This window comes from Tupaia chinensis, unplaced genomic scaffold (genome assembly GCF_000334495.1).
Source record: "Tupaia chinensis unplaced genomic scaffold, TupChi_1.0 Scaffold000458_2, whole genome shotgun sequence".
Classification (NCBI taxonomy): Eukaryota; Metazoa; Chordata; class Mammalia; order Scandentia; family Tupaiidae; genus Tupaia; species Tupaia belangeri.
Window position 1 is genome coordinate 1,555,456 of NW_006159967.1, and position 11,073 is coordinate 1,566,528.

Below are 11,073 nucleotides of genomic sequence, written 5' to 3' on the forward strand. Positions count from 1 at the left end.
AAGAGAAAATGGAAAGGCCTAATGGGATCAAGATCATGGTTAGGGATCTGGTCTTGGTTCTGTACTCTGTACATCTCAGCTCACATTAATAGGCTCTCCGTTCCTTACTCAGACAGAGGGGCTTAGAGTAGATGGGCTGAAAGAATGGGGCAACCAAGAACCACTGTTTGGAATACTCCTGATGATACTCTATCATCCTCGGGAGGAAACCCTACCTCCCGACTGGAGGTAGGCTTTCTTTACCTTGTGATTTTTGTTTTTACTCTCTTCAAATGCTGTGGTCTGGCAATAATGAATGACTCGAAGCTCCCAGAACATGCTATATTCACTCTTATTCCTGGGACTTTGAAGACACTGCTCCTGTGTCTTCATCACTTTCCTGTCCTTTTTCCTGCCTTTCAGTCCCTTTGATTCTTCCTTACTTTGAGGGGCTCAGCTAAGACTTTGCTTCTTGAAGTAGCCCTTCATATCCCCACCCCTTAGATTTGGTTAGATTCTATTTTCTTGCAAGCCACTACAAGGCTGCCTTTAACTCCATGTTGACATGATTCTAATGCCCTGTTTACCTGTCTGAGTTCTCTTTACTCCTAATAGTCTAAGTTTTCTGAAGGCAAGACACCTGATTTATTTCTATAGAATCTTCATGCTTACAGCTTTACTGTCCAATAGTGAACTGTGGTCACCAGTAGCCACTACTGAACACTTGAAATGTGATTTTTCTGCATAGTGATATAAAACACACATTGGATTTCAAAGACTTTGTACAGAAAAAAATGTAAAATATGAATTCTCATTCTTTTTTTTATGTTGACTACTTATTGAAATGATGTTTTAGGATATATTGTGTTAAATAAAGCATATGATTTTTAATTTCATCTGTTTCTCTTTATTTTTCCCCAGGTTTTTCTACAGGGCATGTAAGCTTGCCAGAGAGAGAGAGAGAGAGAGAGAGAGAGAGAGAGAATGAGAATGAGAGAGAATGAGGGGATAAAGTGAAAAATCATGCCCCAAGGGTGGATGGCCATGCCACAATCCCTTCTCTTCCATTCTCCTCCTGGAATTTTGGGCATGCATGCACACTACCAGGTCCAGGACTCAAATCGTGGTTGGCCGAGTCCAGGACCATCATGCTGTCTGCTAACCTCCATCTTTTTCTCTTTTAATGTGGCTGCTGGAAAATTTAAAACCACTCACATAAAGTTTGTATTTGTGGCTCACATTACATTTCTATTGGGCTGTACTGGTCTAAATGTGTTGCCTGGCACATTTGTTGAACAAATGAATTGGTAGATGGACTCCTGTGAAAGGGTAGGTGACTGACCATCTTCCCACCTCAGCCTCACTTCATGTTGCTTTGCTGCAGGTGTGATTCCATAGCCCTGTTGTGCTCAGTGCTTGAGGTGGGCATCTCAGAGTCGTCTGTGGGCCTGGATCTTCTAGGGGTGGAGAAACCTGGAATGGAACAGGTAAGTGCATAGACTCTGTCTTGCAGGCACATTGTGGACTTCCCTATATTTCCAGGAATAAAACATGAACATGGTAGGCTGAATGGTACTTGAAACAGGCTTGTTTTGAATAATTGCAACAGCCCATTATACCATCAGGAGGGTTCATTCTTAATAGCAGTGGGTGAAGACATTTTCCTTATGGGAAATTCCTCATTCTGTAATATCTTGATACTGTAATCAAACAAGATGTACTGATTAGCTTGCGAGATTTCTAAGGACATATATGCAACCTTGAAGAACAAAGAACTCTTTTCTTTAAAAGTAACTGTAACTTTCCTTTGTGTATAGAAGTTTGACTTTTTCCTCTTCCTGTACTTTGGGGGCTGATTGCTAACCAGGTTGGGAGGAGTTTAGTAGATGGTGCTTATCAGTCTCAGGAGTCTTTGATCTCTGATTTCTTGAGGACTTAGTGGTTGCCTGGAATAGCATGGGTGTAGTGGGAACACATCTCCTGGAGATGCTATAGCTCTGACTGGGCACAAAAATTCTCAAGTCTGGTTGACATTGTGAAAGTCGTATTTTCAGTACAAGGTAGATCTCAGTTCTTACAGGCATACTCAATATTTACATAAAGCTTTTATAATTGTTAGAGTGTTTTCACACACACTATCTCATTTGGTCCTTGTCTTCAGTGCCCCTTTTGACAAAACTCTTCTCAGAGTTGCCTACATATGCTATCTTTAATTTCTTTCTCCTTGCTTTCTATGAAGCCCTCTCAGTTATGCTTCCAGGCCTACTACGCTGTTGACATTGCTGTCATAAAAGGTCACCATGACCGACACACAGCTCGATTTCTGTTGCCAGTTCTCAGTCTTCTCATCTCACTTGACCCATTTGAGTCATTTGACATAGTTGACTGCTCTCTCCTCCTTGAAATTCTCATTCATCTGGCTGCAAGGACGTCACACTTGCCTGGCTTTCCTCTGACCTCACAGGCAGCTCCACTTCATCGCCTTGCCTGTTAGCTCCACATGTCCCTGAGGCTTCATCTTGGAGCTTTCCTGATTTCAGATCTTAGATTTCTTTTCTTTTTTATTTGTACTCACTTTATTGGCTATTTTGCTGAGTTTCATGGTTTTACATATCACCCATACACTATCAATTCCAGTATTTATCATAAGCCTAGATCTTTCCTCTTAATTCCAGTCACCTACACACCTTCTCCATGTGGATGTCTAAAAAGCATCTCCGACCTTCCCTGCACTTCCGCTCTAAACACACTCCTTGCAGTCTACTGCATTTCAGATAATGCCAACTTTATCCTTTCATCTGCTAAGAGTAAAGACCTCAGAACCAGCCTGAGTCCTCTCCTTTCTTTCATAGCCCACTGCAGATGTTTTCATCTCTAATGTCAACTTTTATCCAGAGTGCAACCATATCTCACTGTTTCCGCTTCTGTCCCCCTGGTCTGAACCTTCCTCATCTCCTACCTGGGTTATCTCAGAAGTCTCTACATTGGTTTCCCATTCTCGGTTTGATCTCTATAGGGTTGTCAAAGTGATCCTGTTAAAATATAAATCAGATAATGTCACTCTTCTACAAATGGCTCCCACTTACCCAGGGTAAAAGCCAAAATCCTTCCAATGACCTTAAAGGGCTGGTGCAATATGGCACTCCCTTGATCTAGACTATTCTGCCTCATTCCATGCTTCCTTGTGGCATCATTCAGTTCTGGGCAACATACTGCCTTGAGGTTTTACATCTATTTTTCCCTGGAATGCTTTCATTCAGAGAGCCTCATGCCTTTCTCCTTACCTCCTTTTCACTCAATATCTCCTTCCCATTGGAGCTTTCCAGATTCCACTTAAACCTTCCATCCCTTTCCCCTCTTTTCCCTATTTCTTTTTTCTACTTTATTTTTTTCTCCATGGTACTTATATCAATAGCATTTTACTTATTTATGTTATCTATTGTCTGTCCTAATCAAACTATCAGATCCTTGAAGAAAGGAACTTTAGTTTCTATTGCTATCTTTTCCAGCTCCTAGAACAGTGCCTGAATTATAGGACACATTCATTAAATATTTGTAAATATGAGACAGCTCCATGGTCTGGTGGTTAAGACAGCTAGATCATGGCCAGCCTCATAGTTCAAGTCCAGAACCTGAAAGGTTGAGAAATATGCTAGGCTATCCCAAAAGGAAGGAGAAAAGGAGAAGGCATTGTGGCATGACCATTCTCCATGGGAGATGCTTTCTCTTCTCCCTCTCTGTTTTTCTCTGGTGAACATTTATGCCCTCTAGAAAACAATTTGTAAATAAATGAATGGACAGTGTTATCAAATAAGTAATATTTGATTTTTTTCTACATGCTATGACTGAAGAAACTGGGACTACAATAAGACCAAAAGCAAAACCGAACTTCCACACATTCACTAGACACACACACATACAAAACAAAACTGAACCAAACCAAGCACAGGTATAGCATAACTAAAGTGTTTGACCTGCAGAGGGGGTGATGGATGCTGGCTCAAGAGGGAATGCAGACAATCACTGATAATTGTTTTTCTGATCACCAGAGTCTTATAACTAAGTAATAAACTTTGAAAATCTAGGTTAATGTTTTACAAATGTACATACTTTAAAATAATCATGTAAAATTTTCATTAAATATTAATTTTCACAGTGACATCAAAGCAATAGTCACTCTTACTCTAAGTATGGAAGTAAGATTTACATACACTAAGGAAATTTGAAGCAGTATAATATCATTACATAGCAACAGAAGTGCAAAATTCTTAGAAGTGAGATTAAGTTACAGAAGCCTCTAGGAACCTCTCAACACACCATTTCTGGGTCCTTGATATTCTAGCAATTAGTTGCCAGTTATTGCTTGATAAGTACAGGTAACAGCTCAAAGAGGACCTCTTGTACTCTGATGTTGTAAAGTTTAGTTTTAGGGAGTACAGATTAGCATATACAGTTTTTATGTCTCATTTGAGATTCTTCTTCCTTGGAAGACTTTCTCAATCCTCCAGAATTGAGTAGATACTCCTTGCTATATTTAGGGCCTGCTCTGTGGGCATGCAACCTGTGAGCCACACAGGGACCTACATTTAGAAGGGCCTCACGCTTGGTTTAATTCTTTGCTTTCATTGTCTTAAAATTCTTAATCACTGTTGAACAAGAGCCTCATATTTTCATTTTTCTCTGTATACCAAGTCATATCAATAAGTCATAGCTGGGTGAGGTAAGTACATTGAGGACCAGGGTGGGCAAGCTAAGAGCCAGATTCAGTTATGTTTATGTGACCACAGTTGAAGTTGAGTTATTCAGTAGCTTTGTGAAATTTATAAGCATAAATATCCTGCACATGTTTGGTCATTGCTTCATTTAATGATTCATTAAATTTTGTTCCATTTAAGTAGCCATTTCAAAATTTGTTCCATTGTGTTCTGATTGTTTCCCAGAACTCATAAATCTAAGTTTAGTAACATAGCATGTTATCCTTGGTAATACATTATAACATTATGCTGCTCTTCTGATGAAATGAGGGAAAATGCAATATCCAAATTGCTACATTCTCTTTTTTTCTTAACAAAATTGGCTTCTGAAAAACAGATTTTTAGAATTTGAATTCTTCAGACAGTATGCATGCTAAAAGACTTAGAAAGGCTATATAACTCACCCACATAAAGGAAAGAGATTTGGTATGGCTGGTGGGAACTGTGGCCAACTGACGAGTAGATACCAGTTAAAGGGGCCTCTGTTCCCCAGCTCTAGCTCACTGAGATCTGGTATTGTGAAATCTTCCTTTCTCCTACCAAAGGAACCTCAAACATAGAAACTGATGTGAAATCTCTCTATTTTTAAAAATGTGGACTCAAATAAAACACCATGCTATCACTCTTGTAAAGGTAATTCTTGACATAATTCTTTCACTTTGTCCCAAATAGCAGTGACATATTTTTCATTTTTCTTATATAGTAAGCTTTTAAGATAAAAAATATCTCTGGCTTCATCTTGAGGTTCTTTAGAGAGAACTTCTGTAACATTTAACACTCGTGAAGAAATGTTAAGTTTGAAATCCAGTGACAGCAATCCACCAATTAGCTAACCTCCTCTGAGTGGGAAGAGACATTTGGTACAACTTCCGATGTTCTGGTAACCTCCAGAAGTTTTTCCATCACAGTTTATCATGCTGTGCAGGCACTCTACATAGTACTTTGTAATAGAAACATAATGTAAGCTATTATATAAATAAAATTTTCCTGGTAGCCACACTTAAAAAGAGACAAGTGAACTTAATTCTAATAAAATGTGTTATTTAACTCAATATATCTAATATATTACCATTCAATGTGTGATCAATATAAACATTACTGAGATATTTTACATTATTTTCTTTCATACTAAATATTTGAAATCCAGTGTATATTCTTTTTACTTATAACACATCTTAGATCAGTCTAGCCCTATTCCAAATGCTCAATAACCACATGTAGCTAATGCTACTATATTGTCAAGCTCAGGTCATGGTATGCTTTTGTACCCAAAGTCACTCAGCCAGGAAATTGGAAGATCTGATCATTTTGCTCAGTGTTTTGAACTCTCTGCCTTTCTCACTACCATGGCCTACCCCTAAGTATTAAGTGACGATTCTGACATCCAGCTTGGATTTAGCACTTGGATGGTGTCTTAGTTTGGGCTGCACTAACAAAGTGCTATTGACTGAGTGGCTTATTAACAACAGAAACTTATTTCTCACAGTTGTGGGTGCTAGAAATCTAAGATCAGAATGTCAAGATAGTCTGGTTCTAGTGAGGGCCCTTTTCCAGGCTACATACTCTCCATTTCTCTGTGTATCCTCACATGGTAGAAAGAAGGCAAGAAAGCTCTCTGGCGTCCTTTTTATAAGGGCACAAATCCCCTGAGGGCTCTACTCTTTTGACCTAATTACTCCTCAAGAGCCCCTTCTCCTACTGTCATCTCATTGGGGATTAGAGCTTCAGAATAGAATACATTTAGTCTATACCGTAAGGTTTGAGACTGCTTGGGTGGGAAAGCTAAGGTTTGAGACTGCTTGGGTGGGAAAGCGATGGAAATATAAAAGTAAAAGGCATGAGTAAATCTGAAAATGCTTCAGTAGTTCCAGTGGTCACACCTAGAATTTTCAGGTGACAATGTCCTGTAGATGTAGAATTAGCCTCTTTCTCACAGTGAGAGATGTAGGGTAGCTACATGTGGCTTCTCTTGCCACTCAGGAGATGGAAAGAGGAATTTAGGGGGTAGTCTTTGGTTCTAGGTCTTTGGGTAGATTCCATTTGGAGCATCCAGAGGTAAGCCAGAGGTCTTGTGTCTCCTGAATTCATCCACCCCAGTGATGGTAGTGAGGTGTGTGTTCAGAGGTTTTTGCCTTAGGACGCATGCACTCACTGGAGAGAGACAGAAACAGTGAGAAGGAAAGTGAGGAATCACTCCTCCATTGGGGGATGGCCACTCCACAATTCCTTCTCCTCCATTCTCCTCCCAGGAACCTGGGCACACACGCACATGTGCCCAGTGTGAATTTCAAACCATCAGGTCTGCTGGCCCCTTGAGATATATTTTAGACTGAGGGAAATACTTCTGAGCACTGTTTTGGCTCATTATTACAAACCTCCTCTGTGAAGCATGTAAAGTTTATCTTTTCCTAAAAAAATTGATATACGTCACCTTTCAACATTACTGGTATTATTATCTTTTAGCATTTTTCCAGAAGTTTGCACTGGCTTCAATTAGTTTTCTAGTTTACTATTAGGTTGTCAGGAAAGTCATTATGTGTTTTTCTATGCAAAAATGAGTCATGACTTTCACGACAACCCTAGTTTGGTTTTGCACTTTGTCTACATGGATGATTTTTGTGGCAAATTGAAAATTTAAGTATTTGTTTGCCAATTCTGTAATCTAAGGTTTGAATCTTTTAACCGATGACGGAGGAATAAATCTAGGTAGTTCCTAATGTAGGATATGCTTAGGGAATTAGAATACTGATTTGGATCAGGCTGAGGAGCAACCTTAGGCCTGCTGATTCAAAGAGGAGTTACTATGGGACCAGCAGTCGGCATAATTGCGATGTCGCTGGACTCGCATGTAGTCGACTGCAGTTCGAGTCCCGGACCTGGTGGCTTAAACTCATGCCCAGCACATGTGCATGCGTGCCCAAGATCCCAAGAGGAGAATGGAGGAGAAGGGATTGTGGCGTGGCCATCCTCCCCAGGGACTGCTTTTTCACTTTCTGTCTCTCTGTCTCTCTCTGTCTTGCTGGTGAGCACATGCACCCTACAGCAAAAACCTCTCCAAACAAACAAACAAGCAAACAAACAGACAAAAAACAAAGATGAGTTACTAGGGTTGGCTAGGCTGGCTACATGAAATTGTAGGGTCTGGGAATAATCATGACCCTGGGGAGAATTCAAGTTGGTGGAGTTCTTTTACTTGTGTAATTTGCCTTGCTTGGAACTCACTTCCTATTCCTTTTCCTCCAACATTTATTTTAAAATTTTGAATTTTCTCTAATAGTTATGTAAGATTTTACTTCACATTCTTATTAAATCAACCCATTCATTCATACATGCATACATTCATTCACTTCTTAAATATACTCCTCAGTGTGAAAACACTAATTTTTCAAAAACGAGGCTATAGTTACCATCCTCAACAATCTCACTGAGCAATTTCTTCATACTTAACTCTCCTGTTTGGGTCACTGTAGTCCATCCAGTCATGCTTCAGTATTCACGTAAGTGGTTTTGTGTTCTACGTATTCCCACTATAATCTCTGAAATGGCCTGCATTTCTGATGTGACTATACATACTCATTAGCAATATGCTTTCTTCTTTTTCTGACTTATCAGAGGGTCTGCTACTTTGCACAGAGTAGGCTCCTAGCATACACTGTTAACCGAGGAACTATTTTCAAAGTGAATGAATAGTGTCAGTTGATCATTATTTTTACGTGTGATTACTGATGGTGCTAATAGGGACATGAACGTTGTTGAGGACGTGGTCAACTGACATGAAAAGAGTCACTCCAATACAGCCTGTTGACAGTTTGCAGATGAAACACAGCCTGCAATCTCCTTGTATATACCAGGTACCTCCTAGAAAGTACTGCATTGGTTTGGTATTGGTTTTTGTTGACAGTATAATTAAATTAAGGCTCTATCTATATGGGTATCTTCGCTGTGTGTTGTACCTGTTCAAGAAGTACAGCTTTGCGGAGTTTCTCTAATGAAGTGCCTAAATGGTATTGTTCTTTCAAGCTGTCAGTGAGGCATGCACATTATTCAAGTGAATTTCAGTGACCTCCTCTACTCTAGAGGGAGCCCAGGGTCAGAACACATTTTTATAAATAATGCACTATTTGCTTTACAGCTCTGATCATCTTATCCTGTCTTTGAGGCTATCGAATAACAAGGAGGCTGTTGTTTGTTAGGACAAAGGTATTTGCAGGGGAACTGATCAAACTACTATTATTAATAATGTCCTTACTAAGGCATCACCAATGCTTTTGTGCATTTGAGACTACCAAATAGATTAAAGTTTTGTTCTGAAAACTACGGAGGCATACAGAACTAAAGCAGCTTATGAGCACAGTGGGGTGGTGGTTCTTTCCTAAGACACATTTGTGTCTGGGAGAATTGCTGTCCCAATTCAGCAGGAATGTAACCCCTTGGCAAGGGGTCTTCTAGAAGATTGGCCATAGAAGCCCTTAAAGGTAGTCATGACAACAGGCAACTGTTATCAATGAGTTATTTTATTTTTTTTCTCCTGACGAGGGCACTGGCATGCTCCTGGGAAAAAATGACAAGGAAGGCTCATTATAACCATAGTCAGAGGTTACTATTGGGTCGTTAGAAAATTCATGACGCATTTTTGCATAGAGAAACAGAAAAAATACATCGTGACTTTTCTAACAACCCAGTAGAAAATGAGAATAAATTTTACCCTTTACTACGGTGGGAGTCAGGAGGAAGAGCAGAATTGTGACGGATGGTAGAGACACACTCTCCTTAATTCATACCATTCAATTTCAGCATGATGGACTCAGTGTACCCGTTTTCATCTTCATATATGCCCCTTGCTTTCCCTGCACTAGCTGTACATCGGAGTGGCTAGAACACTTGGCCAGAGAGGTCAAGAATGAATTGCTTTTCAAGGGAACCCATGAACTTCACAGCTCACATTCTACTTCAATTGTAGGAATTGATAAAAATACAGGACATCTAGTTTAACCGGGATAGTAAATAAATGAAACATGATTACTTCAGTATAAGTATGCCCCAAATATGGCATACAGAAAATTCTAATACTAAACATTATTTGTTATTTATTTGAAATTCAAATTTCAAATATATGTCCTATATTTTTAGCTGCTAAATCTGGAAACCTTATGAGAGGTGGGGGATTCAAGATATACTTCTTACCCCCTAACAGCCAGCCATCGGCCACTGGTTGCTGAACAAAAGCAACTACAGATGGCCTTCAGAGCAGGTAATGTAGTTGGCACTGTTGTTTCCAGAAAGCTCTGAGGGAAATGCTCCTGTCCTGCCTGGTCATTCCTGACTGCCTTTAATCTTACTATTCACAGGAAATGGACATAATATTGGCTTGAGAAGATACATTTCTTGGGTGGTTTGATAGTTGTATTTCAATATGGAGGGTAGATGGAGGCAGATGAGCCCTAAAGATGGGGAGACGGGTCTAGCTGGGGTGTCTAATTAACCTTCTATTCCAGGGAGAGTGTGGACCCGGGATGTAGCCCCAGAGTGCCTTGGGTGCACTAAAAAGAGACAGACCTGCCCTTCTGTCCACCCTTTTCTTATTCTCTCTTCACTCTGTTTTCACTCCTTTCTATTTTTCCTACTCCCTTCACTGCCTGAGTATCTCTGAAGTGTGTACCATTCTGAGAGCTCGTGGAGACTGTGAGGTTAAAGTGTGAAGGAACCTTTTAAACCAAAGTTCTCCTGGTGTGGGATAGGGATTGAGCGAGGCATGGGCTTTCTTTCCCTGCTTTGAACTCAACAAGCTTACCTACTGATCCAGACTTTAAGAAATTAGCAAAATCTAAAAGACTGACATTTGTATAGCACTTCAAAACTTACGAACAATTTCTCATATGTTTAATTCTAACAATTTAGGAACTGTTGCAACCCTGGAGGAACTAAGTGACAAGCCCAAGTCCACTGACTAATGAACAAAAGAGCTGGGTTCAAATACTCAGGCCAACACCTTCTTCACTCCACAGGGAGGAAGGCAGGAGGTCCTAAAGGTGTGTGAAAACTTGGAGAGATGCAAATGGAGCTTGAAGTCCAGGGTCAGGAGAGCCAGGAGAGGGAAGGTGGCCTAAAGAATAAGCCTTGAGATCTTAAATGCCTGGCCCACTCACAAGAGGGTCAGGGGACCACAGAAGTTAGACAGTCGCTGGACAGGGAACCTGATCCCCAGGGTGAGGCGAGGGCTCCTATATCAGGTCTGAAGGAGGACTAGCCCAGGAGAGCAGGTGCTGGGTCACTTGGGCACCCCTTATGTGTTTGGTTCCTTCCCCCCTGTATCAAGCCCACAGTGGTGGATGCTTCATAA